Source organism: Vicugna pacos, chromosome 4 (genome assembly GCF_048564905.1).
Source record: "Vicugna pacos chromosome 4, VicPac4, whole genome shotgun sequence".
NCBI classification, from domain to species: Eukaryota; Metazoa; Chordata; class Mammalia; order Artiodactyla; family Camelidae; genus Vicugna; species Vicugna pacos.
In genome coordinates this window covers 69,885,001-69,903,570 of record NC_132990.1, presented here as the reverse complement: position 1 = coordinate 69,903,570, position 18,570 = coordinate 69,885,001, and the positions used below count along the sequence as shown (strand labels likewise).

The 18,570-nt window shown below is 36.7% G+C and overlaps 1 protein-coding gene across 4 annotated transcripts in view; it reads left to right on the top strand.

Annotated features, from left to right (window-relative positions):
• The window catches only part of DENND1A (DENN domain containing 1A), a 476,944-nt gene that overhangs the window by 98,667 nt on the left and 359,707 nt on the right, over positions 1-18,570 (top strand). The gene's annotated exons all lie outside the window — the stretch shown is intronic.

Sequence of the window (18,570 nt, the reverse complement as noted above, 5' to 3'; positions counted from 1 at the left end):
CTATGACTTGTCATATTTAAAGGAATTAGGAAATATCAAATCCTTTCTCTAAGCATTTCTTTTTTTGGATGAGTAGGGCTTTGCCAGCTGCCCTTAGGAATTAGGAGTAAAATGGCTGTCACCAGACAGTTGTATTTGAGAGACAGATGGTTGTCCATTTGAAACAAGTTTCCTGCTCACACCATTCTAAAAATAAATTATAGCTGGGTTAAAGAACTACATTAAAAAGCAGAAGTTCATAACTTTTCAAAGAAATATGAGAATATTTTTAAAGGCATGGATTGGAAAGGATTTCTTGAATAACATATGGAAAAGCACAAATCATAATGGAAAAGATTTGACTTGACTACCCAAAAATTTAAAATTTTGGAATGGCAAAAGAAACTAAACAAAACAAAAAGAAAACGATCAGATTGAAGGCAAGATTTTGCAAGGCTTGGGATCCAGACTGCATAAGGAACTTTTTCAAAATGAGTAGAAAAATGGGCAAAAATATTAAATAGCAAGTCACAAAAGAAAAAGTCATAATCATATGAAAAGAATATATCACTAAAAATCAAGGAAATACAAATCACAACCATGAGATACTATTTCATATGTGAGAGTGGCAGAAAAATTTTAAAGCTGAGTAATACCAAGTATTGGTGAGAATGTGGGGGAACAAAAGCTCTTAAGTGCTTTGGCAATACCTAGTGAAGTGCAGGGTGGTCATAACCTAGGAACCAGCAGTGTCACTTTTAAGTAAATAATGTAGAGAAATTTCCACATGTGCATAAGGAGACATAATTAAGAATGTTTATAGCATTGTTTTTTTTTTTTGTAGTAGAAAAATTTTGAAAACTTAAATGGCCATCAGTAGGGGGAATGGATAACTTGTCTTATTCATAATTGGTGAATTTTATAGTAATTAAAATGAATGAATCCAATCTACTTGAAATGGAATAAACAAATCTCAAAAATATAATTGTGAGTAAAAAAAAAAGCAACTTGAAAGATATCATATACAGTAAACTAGATATGGAAGTGTTAAAAACACAAAACAACTCTATATTTTGTAATAGGTGCATACATATGTATTAAAAGTATAAAAGCATGAAGGGGAAGGCTGTATGCCAACCTCAAGACAGTGACTTCTACGAAGGGGAGGAGGAGAATTGGATGAGGATGGAAGGTGGTGCTTTAGCTATATTGGTAAATAGAAGTGTCACAAAAAGTTAGTATTTCTGTCTATCAGCTGGTGAATCGATGGACAAAATATGTATTTATATAATGGGAAACTATTCAGCTATAAAAACCAACAAACTACTGGTACATGCCATGACATGGATGAACTTGAAAAACATGTGAAGTGAAAGAAGCAAGATGCAGAGACCACACATTGCATGATCCCATTTAAATGAATGTCCAGTAAAAGCAAATCTAGAGGGACAGATAGATTAATGGTTGTTTGGAACAGGAGTAGGAAAATAGATGAACAGTAAAGGGGCATGAGAGATTTCATTAGGATGATGAAAATGTTCTAAAACTGATTTATAGTGATGGTTGTACAACTTGGTAAATTTCTTAATAATCATTGAATTATACACTTAAAATGGATGAATTATGTAATATATAAAATATACCAAAGTCACATTATAAAAGTTAATATTTGTTAAATCTCTGTGGCGGTCAATATAAAAGTATTTCAGACATCCAATTAAAAATTATTTAAAAGGATACCTTTTCATGTCATTTATATATTGTTCTAAATCACTATTTTTAAAAATGTATTGCAGTTTAGTGAAGAAGTAAATCCACAAAGTTAAGTGTACAGCTTGATATATGTATATGCTTGTGTAACCCCTACTGAGATCAAGTTTAATTATGGTAGAGCAGTGTGACTATAGTTAACAATACTGAACTGTGTATGTGGTTGAAATTTACCAAGAGGGTATCTTAAGTGTTCTCACCATACACGCAAAAGGTAACTATGTGAGGTGATGTATATTACTTACCTTGATTGATTATTTCACAGTATATACGTATATCAAAACATCAAATTGTACCTTAAATATATACAATTTTTATTTGTCATTTATACCACAGTAAAGCTGGAGGAAAAAAACAGAAATTGTGGCACTATAGAAGGTTCCCTTGTGTGTCCTCCTAGTCAGTATGCTTTCTTCTCCTGCCCCCATAGGCAACTACTGTTTTGATTGTTATCACTGTATATTATTAGTCTTGTTTTTGAACTTCATATTAATTGGATCATACAGTTTCTTTTGATCAAAATTTGTCCATGTTGTTGCGTGTAGTTCATTCTTTCTAATTGGTTTATAGTATTCCACTGTGGGAATATACCACCATTTATCCATCCTTCTGTTGATTGACACTTTTGTTTTACTACTAGCAATAAATCTACCATTGAATATTCTTTGTGTCTTTTGGTAAACATATACACTTGTTTCTCTTGGCTGTATACCAAAGAGTGGAATTGCTGGGTTGTAACATGGGTGTATGTTTGTTTAGCTTTGTTAAATATTATCAAGTAATTTCTAAAGTGGTTGTACCAATTTATTGTTCCTAACAATATATGGGCGTTCCAGTTGCTCCACATCCTCTTCAATCACTCAGCTAATGACTTTATAATATTCTGTTGCATAGATTTACCATAGTTTGTTTTACTGTTGCCCTGCTGATTATTTGGCCTGGTTTCATATTTTCAGTACTTTGAACAACACTGTAATGAACTTCTATGTAGAAGACAGTGACCTCTATGAATTCCATGGATGCTTTCCTAGTAAAACTGGTGGTTTAAAAGACATGGACATTTAAAATTGATTCATTTTGTGCTGGTGAAAATTATACTAAATACTTTCCATCCAACCACACTGCTAATTACCAAGTATATGAGAGTGCTCCACCCCCCCACCCCAGATCTTCAATCTCCAGATATTTCCCATACTTTGAATCTTTGCTAATTTGATAAGGGGTTGGGGGACAGACAGCAGTTAAAAGATTGTAAAACTTCAGCACCTCTTTGCAACCCCTTTCTGGCATCTTTCAGGGGTCTGGTGTCCCTTCTCTTTGGAAAATGCCTTCAGTTTTCGAGGCTGTGAGGGGGAAGGAGAAGCCAGGTTGATTGTTTAACAAGGTGTTGTAAAGGCTTCAAACAAGAAAGATAAAAGAGTTCCAGTTCAAATTGATAACAAACCTAGATAACTCCAGAATATGTTGATGTGAAATAGGGGAGCAGATACAATTCTCTAGCAGAGGCTACTACTTTCTCAGTAAGGTATGAGGGTCCTTAATTCACCTACTCACCCTTCCTTTCAAAACCAGCCTAATTTCTGTTATATCTGGGCCATTTCAAGAGAGTATTTGTTGTGTTTTACCAAGGAGAGACCACAGATCATGTCTCTCTGATGCCCTCTTAGTGTGTAACACACCACCAGGAGTGAGTGTAAAAAAAAATCTTGAAATGAATGACCCACTGTCCACTGGACCCCTTTTTTCACTCGGGAAGGGAAATGTCAGGGTAATTTGACAACCTCACTTTACTGATCCCCAAGATTAAACCTTCTTGGGGAGCACCGATGATGGGCATCTGGGTGCAAGGACAGGCTAGGAGCCCAGTGTGAATTAGTAACAGCTCCTATCTGGGCTAACCAGGGTAACAGGACAAATGTCAAAGATTGGGCATCTCACTTGGAAAGGAATGGGAGCCAACAATACAGCAGGGTTGACTGGGAAAGGTCAGGATTTTAAGTACAGCTTGAAAATAGAGCTTTCATAAAGACTCCAGTGCTGTGGAAGCAGAAGGTCACAGTCAGAGGAACGGAAGAGGTTACTTCAGAAGCTGTTTGTTGTTTTTGTATGCCTTCTCCATATAGGTGGTCTTAGGAGGAAAAAGAGTATTAGGAATCCACTAGGTGCTGGTCATTGTTCAAGTGCTTTGCATCTATTATTTTATTTAATCCTAAAAATTCAATAAGGCAGACATTATTTTGCCCAATTTACAGCTCAGAACACTGAGGCTCAGAAGAGCTAATTTGTCCAGGATCCAGCTGATAAGTAGGTGAATCAAGAGTCTAATTTTGGACTGACTTTAGTGCTCATTCTCTTACTTGCCACACTATTAGGGAAAATAATATCAAAGATAATAATAATGCCCAAAATATGCTGATAGATTGCCACATGCCAGGTGTTAGTTCAACTTCTATAAATGTACTATCTCATTTACTATGTCATAGCAGTCCTATAAAATAAATGCTGTCTTAATCTCCATTTTACAATTGAGAAAACCCAGCACAGAAAGGTTAACTAACCATCACGGGGTCACACAGCTAATTAGTAGAAGAGCTGGTATTGAAATTCAGTCCTGTCACTACCTGTACCAGCTCTTCAAGTCATAGTCTGGGGTGACCTTTCCAACCAGCTGCATTAGCCTGGAGAGTCTTCAGCTTTCTTCTCTCAAGCACAGGGTTCACCTTGCTGTTCATGATTTGCAAAATCCTGTAGGTGCCAAGGGGCCCCAGAAAGGAACATAGCTGGACTTGGCTGTGTTTGTTGAGCTACTGGGGCAGCGTATATGGGTTGTCTTCACAGGGTGAGATACTGGAGGAAGGAAAGCCACCTGGACTGTGTAGTCATAGAACGGGGCTGTGGTGGTGCAGTGGGGTGCAGGGCTGGTTTGTGCTGACTAGGATATATAGGGAGAAGGGTGTGATCAGTGTCTTGAGATAGCACTCTGCAGTCTGTGTTTGCTGCATCCTGGGAGCTCAGTAACCCCTAGATTGCAGCTGGGAAGAACCAACCCTGACAAGGCCTCATTCCTATTCTCAGAGATGAGTTGCTTATTTATTCAGAGATATATATGTGAGGAACTATGTGAGCAAGTCTTAGAGAGGCAATAAGATGACAACTTTTGCTGTTGCACCTTTATTGCAGTGTACCCTGAAACAAGCTAATTCTCTGAGAATCCTAGTTTATTCAGGCTTGGAGAAGAGCTGGAAGAAGTTACTGAAACTTTGACAGTGGTTAGCTTTAGGCACTGCGGGATCTGGCTTTTTTTTCTTCCCTCCCCTCCTCTTTCCCCTTATGTACCAGCCTCTGGTGCCTACTTAACTGCCCTTCTACCCCAACCCCTAACAACCCATGTTTCCTGTATGCCCTACTTCTCAAGGCTGCTTCCTCACCTAGCTCCACTGAGGCATGCCCTCAGCATGACTGCAGAGCCCAGAAGCTAGGGAAACCTTGATGAATTCCTCCCAGGAGGGAGTTGCCTTGTAACATGAAAGCACATACTTGATGGTATTTATAAGACTACTGAAGAAATGCAAATTGAGGAGGAGAGATCATAGAATTATTCCAAGCCAAGAATCCTGTTATCTCCTACAAGATTTTGTTGGTTCTTGAAATGGAGGCTGGGCCTTTACAGAATGCAAGTTTTATAATAATGGCAAGAGGGAGGAAACTCCTCCACATTGTGAAGTGAAACCATGGAAATAAAGGCATGGAGCCAGGCAGAGAGGACAAATGGAGTCTTTAAAATTCTCATTGTTATGTCAAGTATGTAGGTCTAGTTTAGGACATTTATTGAGTTAATTGCTTCTTAGTGGGAAATATGTATTTCAGGGTTCAGACTTCCTAAATCCTTCATTTAAAAGGCATAAGTAGTGGAGGAGAGTGTAGCTAAGTGGTAGAGTGCATGCTTAGCATGCACGAGGTCCTGGGTACAATTCCCAATACCTCCATTAAGGTAAATAAGTAAATGAACCTAATTACCTCCTCTACAAACAACAACAACAACAAGAACACCAAAAGGCATACATAGAATGATATTTAAGTAGCCACTGCTGCTTAAATTTAGAATTATACTTTATTGAAAGGATTTTAAAATTGTTTTCTGTCTTTTGTGAAAGTCTTGTTAACTCTGTAGGGTGGTTTGCCACAGGGAAGACCAGAAAGAAGTGCTTTCTTCAGGGCCACTTTGCTTTAAATGATACTTAGAGACATGGATGTCTTACCAAAGCAATGAATTGTCTAAGGATTTTAGATCATAGAATCATAGAATTTTAGAGTCAAGAAAACTCATTTAGTAAACACTTTCAGTTTCTATTTGAGAGAATTCAGGTGGAGAGAATTATTCACAATTTTGTGTGGCAGAATCTAGGCCTGCTGATTCCCAATCCAGCTCTTTAATATTCATGTCAGATCTTTCTCATGTGATAATGGCTATTGCAACTGTCTAAGAGCTTACTAAAAAATGATTGTGCAGTATGAGTCAGATACTGTTCTAGATATAGAAGATACAAAGATAGATAAAGGTGGTTCTGTCAAAAAAGCTAGGGTTAGGTACGAAGGTCAGCAAGTAAATGGAAGATTATAGTGCAGTGTGAGAAATACAGGAGAGAGGTATGCACAAGTTGTGTATCAATTAAAGTCCAGCTGGAGATAGGAGAAACTTCTCTATCAGAAAAAGGGTTGAATACAGATAACTCAGTCTTACAGAATAATTGGGAAAGGTGGGACAACAGGTTTTAGGCTGAATCTCCAGGAATAACTTTCAGAGTAACACTGCAGAAGTAGCACCCCAACAGAACTACTACCTCTGCTATGTCAGGAAGCTGGGGGAATCTGGAAGCTGCCACCCCAAATGTCAGCCCCAAGATATTCCCACCTTTGCCATCTGGGCTCAGGAAGTCTCCATCACAGTTGTTGCCTCCAGAGCCATCATACTATTCCTGCTAGTTCTGCATCAGAAAAATAGATTCCTCATGTTACCTCCTGGCTCCCCTCTTGCCTGTGCTGATTTCAAGTCTCACCAGGTGGATCTGATTGGCAGAACCTAAATCACACCTGGTATCCTAGTTGCAAGTTCCTTTAAAAAATAGTTTTTAGCTTTCTAGCCTCTCTCATACTGGAGGGCCCATAGAAGACTGTAATAGGTATCATAATAGTAATGTAAAAATAGTAGCAACAAACAGTAATAGTAACATAATATAATAATAACATATATAATATATAGAGCATGTGTGATATAAATAATACATTATGTGTGTATATACACACGTGTGCTCTGGAAACATATTGCCAAATTATTTGCCATAAGGGATGGTTGAATTTTTGCTCCCTTCCTTCCTTCCTTCTTTCATTCATTCAGTATTTATTTGCTAGGTTCTGGGAAGATAGTAATGAACAAAAAGGGCAAAAATCCCTTCCAGTATAAGGCATATGTACTAGTAGGAAAAAACAGATAGTAAGAAAGTGTAGTATGCTGGATGGTAAATGTGCTAAAGAGAAAAATAACACCGGCCCTGTTCCTTAATGTTTATCTGAGACAGTGAATGGCAAGGGCAAAGGTCATGAAGTGGAGGCATGGCTTGCATGTTTGAGGACAGCAAGGAGACCAGTGTGGCTGGAACAGAATCAGAAGGGAGAGTAGTAGGAAGTGAGGTCAGAGAATTGCTGGGGAAGGGAAGACATAGGAGGACCTGACTTAAGTTTGACAGAATTACCGTGGCAGCTGTTTTGAGAAAACTCTATAGGGAATCAGAGGCAGAAGCCCCGAAACCTTTTAGAAGCCTATTGTAGTAATCCAAATGATAGGGACTTAGGCCAGAGTGGGAGTGGTGGAGGTGGAGAACAGTGGTCAGAATTTGAATATATTTTGAAGATTTAGTTGACAAGATTGGCTGACAGATTGGTTCTGAAATGTGAGAGAAGGATCAGGAGTTCAGTTTTGGACATGTTAAATTTGAGATGTCTATTAGACATCCAAGTGGAGACGTTGAGTAGACAGTTAGATAAATGAGTCTGGAACTGGGAGAGGTCTGAGCTGGAGAAATATTAAGCTGACAGTGCATATTTGTATTTGAAGTGATGAAACTGAAAGACACCAACAAAGGAGCATATCAAGAAGGAAAAATAAAGAAGTCGAAGAACTAAACTCTGGGGCTCTTTGATAGGAAGAGGTCAGCAAGGAGCCCAAGGAGAAGCAGTGAGACAGGGAAATGGGATGCTCTGGAAGCCACATGAATAAAGAAACTGGTTTAAGGAGGAGGAAACAATCAAGTACATCAGATGGTGCTAAAGATCAAGTAAGATGAGGACTGAGGATTAATAATTGATGTTAATGTCATTGGTACATGAATAGTTTCAGAGAAGTGGGGAGTGAAAGCTTGGTTGGCATGGGTTCATGAGAGTAGGAGAGGAATTGGTGACAGTGAGTATAGATACTCTTTCAAAGAATATAACTTTAAAAAGAATGAGAAAAATGGGGTGATAGCCATGGTGGGGAGGTGGGCCTGACCTTTTAAAAATATTTACAGAAATAAGACTATGTTTGCATGCTGATGGGAGAGATCCAGTAGAGAGGTAAAATTAATAGAACAAGAGAATTGATGGAGCAATGTCGGAGTTGGTGAGAGGGGATGGGATCTTAGTTCAAAGTAGAGGAGGGGCCTTTGCGAGGGGCATGGATAGTTCTTTACATTAATAGGATGAAGGCAGAGTCTGTGGAGTCAGAGATGATAATAAGTGGTAGAAGTGGTGGTAGAGGCTTGCGAGAGTTCTCTTCTGATTGCTTGGTTTTCTCAGTAAAGGGACGAATATAAGATAATTAGTGGCAGTTGAGCACAGAGAAATTGGAAGTTTGATGGGAAAGGAGAAAGTATGAAATAATCACTAAGGAGAGTGAGAGAGTAAATAACTTAAGGAAAATGTGATGTGATTACTAAGTCACATCAAAGTTCACTTACAGTAACAATCCAAATTTGAAGTTAGATCAGTCAGCATAGTTGTGTGTTTTTCTCCAACCACAGTCAGGTATGGGGTGCAGGTAGCTAGCTGAATTTAACAAGGATTGTGATTTTTGCCAAGTGGGACCGACAAAGTAAGAGAGGCACAAAGGAGTCAAGGGTGTTTGTAAAGGCACAGTTACAAAGTAGAATTTAAGTTAGGTAAGGAGGATAGTGTAGACCTGAGGTGGATGAAGGGCAGTAAAGACTGTTAGAGTGTGTGTCCCTATGGGATTGAAGGATGCAGTTGGGATATCATAGGGCATCAACTAGAAGGGAAGGAGGTAGGTCATGGTTGGAGACAGAGGTGCTTAAAATTGTGATTATTGAGGGAGTTTCAGTTACTGGTAACTATAGAGTTTGGGTATGACCACAGGAGTGAGTAGCTGAGATTGAATAGAGGACAAGATCCTTGATGGGGAGGAGAGCAAGGAATCAGGAATTCAGGAATTTAGAGGGATCATCCATGTGAAAATGTAGCAAACTCAGTAAGATTGTGGTGGGAGTAGTGGTGGAGTGAGTGGCAGTGCAACAGGATTCCTAAGACTTAAGGAATAAGGGGTGACCCTGGGATTAGATGATGACAGCAGCAGAGTTGGGAGGGGAGTGTAGTCTGGTGACTTGAGGTTGAAGTCTGGGATTTTGGAAAATGACGGAGAATGATCTGGAAGTGACAACAAGGAACAGAGGCTCCCTACCCCACCAGTGGGAGGAGAGGGGTGGAGAGGAAACAGTCAGCACTTGAGAGGGCTCTAGAGGAAGCCAGCATATAGCCGCAGTAAGGATGTCAAAATGTGAAGGGAACTTAGAAGGGGTTGAGAATTTGCAGCTGGCTGACCATAAGTGCTAGAAAGCCAGTGAAGGGGCTTCCTGAGCTGGGGAGCGTGTGCCAGCTTTGCTGTTTCTTTGCCAGCTACAGTCAAAATTCATTGCACTTTTGATGGAGGACATGGCTCTTTGTCTCTTTCATTGTTTTTTTAAGTGCTAGTGTGATTGAATGTTAATTCATATAAGAATATACACTTGGCCACATTTATAAATTCTGATGCCTAAGAGCATGTTTTGGAAGGGTCTGATTTAGATGTGGGAAGAGGAGCAAGATGAGCAAAACATGTCAAGTTTTTTGGGAAAGTGAATTGCTCAGGCTTTAGATTTGGGGATTATTTTTAAAGAAACAGGGATGAAATTGGGTGTGTTGGTCTTAATGGCCAGGCTAAGGATTCTGGATTTATAACATAAAGGTCTTGAAACATGTTCAAGGTGGAATAGGTGCTCAAAAAAATTAAACGTAATATTACCACAGTCTCCAGCAATTCCACTTCTGGATAAACACCCAAAAGAAGTGAAAGCAGAGATTCCAACAAGTATCTGTACACCCATGGCCCTAGCAGCATTATTCATGATAGCCAGAAGACAGAAGAAACTCAAATGTCCATAGATAGATAAATGGATACACAAAATGTGGCATGTACATACAATGGAATATTATTCAGCCTTAAAAAAGTTCTGATGTACGCTACAACATGGATGAGCCTTGCAGACATTTTGCCAGGTGAAGTAAGCCAATCACAAAAGGACAAGTATTGTATGACTCCACTTACATGAGGTACCTAGAGTAGTTAAATTCATAGGGGCAGAAAATGGTTGTCAGGGCCTGAGGGGTGGGGACGATGGGAGGTTATTTGATGGGTTCAGAGTTTCAGTTGGTGAAGATGAAGAGTTTTGGGACTGGATGGTGGTGATTGTTGTACAATAATGTGAATATACTTAATGCCACTGAATTGTACACTTAATGGTCAAAATGGCAAATTTTACGTTATGTTTATTTTACCATGCACATACATGAAAGTGATAAAGGATGTAGCCACTGCTTCTTAAATGATACAGATAACAACTAGGCAATGGCTTGTCTCTCTGGAGAGGCAGAATTTTGATATAAGAAGGCCTGGTTGATGGGTATAATATATGCCCCTTGCTGGAGTGTCAGCTTTATGTATACTGTATATACTAGTTTGGCCTTAGTTCTCAGTGTAGTTTAGAGGTACTTAAATACACATTTTCTCTATGTTCTTATTTGTTGTTTGGCAAATGACTTTTTTTCATAGATGATTCAAGGATAACTTCTAGTCTTCAAAATTACTCTTTAGTTTTTAATATGAATTTATCTGATAAATATTGTATTTACCAGTTGAATTGAGTGCTAGTTACTTTGGAACCATTTTATTTATATCTTGAACTTGGCAAAGAAATTGAAATAGAGAAATTGGAAAGCTCTCATTCATAATATGCTAAGGCCTGTTTCATGACAACATGTTTTAGTTATTTGTCCAGATGTATTCTTATTGTTGAGTCACAATAATGATGAGAATACAGATCAACAGGAGGATATAAATAAATAAAGCCAAAAACAGAAAGCCAGTATTAGATTCTTAGGAGTCTGATGGTTCCAGACTGAATCCCGGCTCTGTTACTTAACTCTGAATTTGTTCTTAGTAAACCTCACTTTTCTTATCTATAAAATAAGAATACTTACCTGTCTGGATTGTTGTTAGGCTTAAATAAGATAATAAAATAAACTACCCATGGCAACAACTGGTATACCTAGGCATTCAGTAAGTGGTAGCTGATAGTATTCTAATTATTACTGCAGAAATCCTTAATGGAACGCTGTTTCTGAAACCCAGAATGCAGACTTAGAAAGTGAAAGAATTAGCGGAAAGGTCCTTCAATTTACACAAAGATTCACCTCAGGGTTTCAGTAAATCTGGGAGAGTCCCTAGTGCATTTGATGTTTACAGATCATTAGCAAACAGATGCCAGGAGGCAAATAAACTGTAGCTAAGGATTTTTGAACCACTGACAATGAAGAGAAAATCAGTTTCTGATAAAGTTACTACATTTCTAAGTAAGTAATGGCAAGCAATGGGAAAATTTTAATTGGGTTTATAAAAGTTTATTTCAGGAACACATGTATTTCCAATTTGAGGCACACCTATACATCTGTAGCCGTCTAATTTATAGTGCTTGCTTATTTCTCCACTGGGGTTAATAATGTAACAACAACTAATATTTATTGTGTGCTTATTATATGCTAGTGTGTCTTTAGGAAGCCTGTAGCATTCAAAGGCTTCTTTTCAATGCAGTATTTCGAAATTGGTCTTTTATTTTATCTGTTTGGAGAGACAGGGTATTTAAAAGTTTTATTTTATTCTATTTATTCTATGATGCCAAAATTTCTGTTGGGTATTAATAACAGGCATGACATTTTGTAGGAGGCAAAGCTAAGTAAAACATGGGCCCTGGACTCACAAAATACTTATTCACTGTCCCGTAGACTGTTCAGAAGGGGCCCATGGTAGTATGAGATGAACCCTGGTGAAGTCTTGGACTCCACCTGGCTCTGCCACTTCCTCCCTGAAGCTTTTTCTGTCTTGGCCAGGACTAGGCTCAGTACCCCTCTGTTAATCTCTAGCATGGCATTTACCGAGCCCTGTAGTGATCACTTGTTTAATTCCTTGTATTCTTCATTAGAGTTAGACCGTAAACTCCTGGAGAGCAAAGACTGTGGCTTATTCATCAAATGGACCAGTCACATCAGAGTATTTGTACCATGTATAGATATTAATTTTCTAATTTTGGATGGGTGTTAACCTATTGCTTTCTTTAGCAATGATCAAATTGATTATGATGATCCCAGTATCATAGCTTTGTCAGAAAGATAAAATTAGATGCTTTATGTAAAATGCCCATTACAGTGCATGTCACGTAGTGGGTACTCAATCAGTAGTTGTATTTGAGTAAATAATAAAGTTATGTCTTTTCACCAAATTTGACAAATGGGATGTATCTATTTATGAAGACCATATGCAGTGATGTCACTTTTGTAGTACATAAATGGCACAGCTGTCATTTAGGTTAAGTCTGAAGTAATTATACTGGAACAAAAATTTGATATTTATGGCACTCATTCAGAAAAAAATGAGGTAAAACAAATCTTAACTCACAGAGAAATTAAATAGAACCCTGAGATTATAACCATTAAAAACCTTCGTCGATATGTACATCAGTTTGATTGTCTTTACAAATTAGTTCCAAACTTTGAAATAATTTTTAAAAACCTAAATATTTAAATAATAATGAAAGTTGAAAACTAAGATAGTCAGTAGGGGAAAATGTAAGTGTAAGTGAATGTATTCTTTGACTTTTTTTTCCCCTCTAGCCTAGGCTCTCTTTTCCATTTTAAAGCTCCCTTTGGAATTTGACTTCTGTTTGATTTTTGGGTTTATGCAGCATAAGTTTGGTTAAGGATCAGATTTATATTCCTTCTGTAGATGAAATTAGTTATGAAAAATGTTTCAAATTATCAGTAAGTAGTGGCATTTACTGGTCACAATCTATCAGCATTCTCTAGAAAGAAAGATGAAACTTGCTAGATTTTACTGGATAATGTCAATGGACTCATTATTTGTGGAACAGCCGATGCATTTAGTACTTGTTGATTCACTTAATTGGTAACTGTACTACATTCATAACTCCAACAACTGAAAACAATAGGTCAGTGTCTGCTGTTTATGCATAAATAGTCACATCGGAGCAGGATATATCTGAAAGGCAGAATATGTTCGTTTGAGGAGGAATCTGGCACATGAATGGTTCCATTGCTTGCCATACTGAGGTGGGTTGTGCTCTCCTTTACTGAATAATGCTATTTGGGTTTTTATTATAGGTGTAGATGGTGAACTGTTCCTGTGTTATCAGGCTGGCTGCTATGAAGCAGTATTTAAGTGTATTTTAAGTACCAGTGTTGAGGAAAAAGGCTAGAACAGAAACATGTTTTAAAATTGGTGATGACTCAAAGTTTTATGTCTTACAATATTCATGTTTTAAAGCAAAAAAGTAATAATGCCTAGTATAGATTTTTTTAATGTAAGAAATTCTATTTGTACATGCAAACCAAGTGTTCATTTAAAGTACTTTAAAGTGATTTTTGAAAAAATTAGTGAATTATGCTTCTTTATAATTTCAGAATAAAATCTGCATTTTGGGACCAATGATTTTCTTTTTGAAACAAGTAATTTTTAATTCAAAAACATTTTTAAAGGAAAGACAACATAAACATTTTGTTTCATTGTCAGGGAAAAGGAAAGCATTTTTTTTTAACTATGTGAAACATTCCTTTCAAAAATATATTCTTAATAACAAAATTTTAACTACCATAAGTGAAATTATTTACTAGAATCACTACATTTAATTAAAATGCTAAACTAATGATTAAGATATTTTATTAATATAAAACAAGTGAAGCTGACTTTTTATAGCTATAACAGGTTTAATAGGTATTGTCCTTAAAGCTCCTTATTAGTTTTAGTGCAGTCCAGTTTGCAATCATACTATCAAGAAACTTTAATTCTGCATCATACAAAAAAATTTAACTTTTCTTGAAGATTAAAAGAAAGTTTATTTTTAGGTGTGTTTTGAGAAAGACTGAGTCTGTCCTCAAAATGTACAGCTTCTGGACTATTTTCTGAGGGTCTGCATTTTCAGAGTGTAAGATTTGAAAATGTCGTTAGGGAAAGAGCAGTGTAATGGACTACTACCCGTTTGCAGCATATTCCCATCTTCTCATCTGGAAAATTAAATCTGATTACAGCTTGGATTAACATTTATGGTTTTGGGGGAGAAGAAGACAGTATCTTAAACTCCATGAAATTGAACAATGAGATTATATAGTTTGTAGCTAATTTTAAAGTCTCGCTTTTAAAGGGCAGATTTTTATCAGTGTAAGCTTTAAATGTGTTCAGTATTGACTGAAATATCCTTGAGATAATGACTGGATAAATTTAGTAGGCATTAAATGTCGTGTTTTCTGCCTTGGTATCCAGCATGCTAAAAGTGAAAGCAGTTTAGGTTCCCCTGTTAATGGCTACATTTGCAGTTTCTCTAAAACTTCCTAAAAGTGTTCCAGTTATAGAAGATTGTAACATTTGATTAGTTACGCCTTTCATAGAAAATGAAGCAGTGTATTTTTCAATAATCAGTTCGTGTCGTGCCTTGACCCTTCAAATGGAGTCAGTCATTGTTATGACAGAGAAAAACAGGAAAATAATTTGGTAAGGTGTGTGTTTGTGTGTATACACTTATTAGTTACTGATCTACAAATGAGCCCTCATACGTCAGCACGGTATTTTTATGAATTATTTTGCATTTCTGTTGTAAAAGATCTGTCTACCACGTTTTCTAGGAACTTTAAGCCTAAGGCAGAACTCAAGGTTTTAGAGCCTGTGTAAAATAATTTATGGTACCTTTCCAGTAAGTCTTGCCCAAACTCTTATTCTATTAATTAAACATCCTGTGGCAATCTGGTATATCTTAAAGATTAAAAAGTATGTAACAGCAAAAGACCAGAAAACATGGACTATTGAGGTTGAAGAAAATTAGCTTTTCTTTAAAAATAAAAAGTAAGACATTGTTCTGAAATCTTTTTGTTGTTGTTGTGAACACATAGGCTTTTAAACGTGGTCATGTTCCGTGCCTGAATGAGATTGTGTTGTTGGTAGTCCAGTACTGTACTGTAAAGTGTCTGTTTTAAATATGGAAATGCTTTTGTGACCTCCAGAGGAAGTGGTGCACACGTGTCTGTGTGGGGTCAGCCTCTCGCACAGTCTTGGTGCTGGAATGAGAAGGTAGGGGCTCTTCAAATTGACATGATGCAAACCCTTGTTTTAGCCTTACGTGGTTAAGCGATGTATGGACTCTTACCATACCATACATCCTGTTGGCAAGATATTTTAAATATAATATTTTTGTTGAAAAGTATTTTCCTGGGAGATGATGAAGTTGATTTTTAATTTTGTAAGGCTCAATTTCTTAAATCTGAAGAAAGTTGATGAGAGAGAAGGATAATGTATTACTATATTATGTTCTTAATTTTCTGTCAGAGGGACAATTCTTAGAGAAAAAACTTGACATATGCTGATAACTGTATTCTTATTGCCATTCAAATTGCCTAAACAAGCTGTTATGTTACTTTTTTCCGTGGTAGTACTCTCACCTGCAGATTTTTGTGCTGAAAGTTAGCTGTTTGGTGACGCTGCATTTGGTGGTGAGGGTATGAACGTGAGGAGGAGTTCTGGAACATTAGCAATTATAGCATTGGATGGTGGATAAAGAAATAGATATATAAATATTAGACTGATGCACAGTTTTCCAGTGTATGTTATTTTCCATATAAAGATATAGAACATTTCATAAAATGTTCCCAGACCATTTAAAACTTAAAGAAATGCAGCTGATGCAATGAAATACATAGAGTACTTGTAAAAACATACAGACACGCAAGTGGATTGCTGCCAGACAGAAAATTTAAAGGCGGTTTGCTTAACTGCAGGGTGCTAGGTTTTGTACATGTGCCATGCTGAAACTGTTAGTAAGGCGGGTGTTGTGTTGCTTGAGAAAAGCAGATTGTATTTGGACTTTTTTTAACTCAGATGTTTCCAATGTCGATATTTTGGTGACATTATGGCATCATGATCAACTCAATGTGAAAGAAGATTTCAACCTCCTGTGCAAAATAGACATTTTAAGAAAATTCATACAAATTATTTTTAGCTTTTGTGTTAATTTTTACAAAATGGCTTTCATAGTTTTATTAACTATCAGATTGGATCTTTGAGCTAATTGAATGGAAATTTATAGGTTGGGCTTTGGTTTTAAAAAGCATTGCCCTTTTTTTTTTTTTTTAATGCTGCTTTTGAGAGTGTTAAAGACCCACAAAGTTTGGTTTTGCTTAGGGCCTTAAAGAAAGGAAATCAAAAGTTTTATGCTTGAATCGTAAAAAATAATCCATGTATTATCTTGGTATATGATTCTGTTATAATCTGGGAATCTCACTCTAGTTAGTCTTAGGACAGTTGAAGGAATTTAGTTGATGATACTTTGTTGATGGTGCCTACCACGAAGGCAGCATTTAGGATAATAACATGGCTTGAATGACCCCATGGCATTCATTGGTCATCTTTACCTTCAGTGGATTAAAATAGATTGATTTTTCTCTTCATCTGTGTTTCCTTCTCTTTTTTCAATTTATGTTGTATATATGAATAAAAATACATTTTTAAATGAGAAGTTAATTATTAATATAGTTTCTTGTTAACATAGTTGATTAAAGAGATTTAAAAACCTTCCTTTTTCCACCTATAAATGACAAGCTTATTTTTTAAACTGAAAAATATACTGCAAATTTTGGTTTCTGACATTCATCTTCTCAGAAAATGGTGACAAAAAATAGTCTTTGGTTTATTCCATTTTTATTTCCATTGGTATTTTGTGGCTCCCAAGAAACAAACTACTGCAAGAAAGAGGACCTGATACTAAAGATTTATATGTGGACTTAATTTCTGTATGAAGTTTTCTGGATGAAGAGTGAGTATTAACCATGTGACAACTGAAAGAAAAAGAATAAGCCTTAGATTATTTTGTGGCTTTTCCAGCTTCTGTTTCACTATGTCTTAGAACTTTGGGTGGATGGGTGGGGGTCTCAGTACCAAATTTTGGATCCTAAAATAACATTTTTTTCTGGACAAAGTCATATGTATGTTTTCGGAAATACAGCTATTGCCCTCTCTTTTAGGTCCTCCACCCCACCCCCACAGTGCACTTTTAGAGGTTTGTTGGACATCTGGCTGTCTCTTTACATCCTGCTGGCTAGTTTTTCCCTGTAGACCTAGTACTTTTCATGCCACCCCATTAGCACCCTCTGGCCTCCTGTCAAAAGAGGGCCAAGTCCTTGTGTGATTTCAGCCCTTTAGGCCACAGAGAAGCAACAGCTTCTTCCTCTGACCCACCAGGGCAGCAGCCCTGTGAAGTATTGCAGGAGGGATTACTCCAGAATGCTACTAGTCACAGTCTCTACGCATCATTGTTTTCTTCCTAGTATTTGATTCTAGTTTTTAAGTCAACAAGAAGACATTTGAAGGGCTGAGATAGTGTACAGATATTTTTAACTTTGCTGTACCACCCATTTTGGGAAGCTCTGCTTTTGGTGTGACCTTTTGAATATTCCTACTTTTGTTATTAGTTTTGTGTTTTGAAAAATAACATCTGTTAACTTTAATAACTTCAAACTGGTATTTCTAGGATTTAAATGTAGTTTGTGAATAGGCCTGTAATTTTTTCCCTTTTTGATTCTTCACTGCAGAACAATTAACTACATTTTTATCTTGTGACATGGAGAGCTTTAACTTTTACATGGATTCACTTTCATGGAGAAGTAAACTGGTATTTTAAAAGATAGACATGAAAACTGAGTAATATATATTGTGATCACTGTGGTCGGGGACCTTAAAATATTGTGCTTTTCCATAAACCTTTTGCATTGATATGTGATTTCTCAAATAGATATTATTCTGATCACTTCCCTAATATGTCTCTGAGGAACCAAATCTTTTTCTCTTATTAGAAAAGATTGAATGTTTTCCTAATCAATAGCAAATGGAGTGCAAATAGCTTTTAATTAACACACTTCTGTATTGACTTACAGACAATGGCATTGGATTATCTTGCAATTATGATTGAAGAATCAAGTGACCCCTTTATTAATTCCATTTTAAACAGATGGTCATGAAAGATATTTTCACCTATGTATTTTTGTAGTTTCTGAGCAAGTCTAATTATGTTAGAACATAACATCTCATATTATGATATTTTGTTTACATTGACAAGCTAAAGGTATATTGTTTTGTTTTGAAGAAAACTTCATCTATTTTCAAGAGATCATATAAGTATTTTGGGA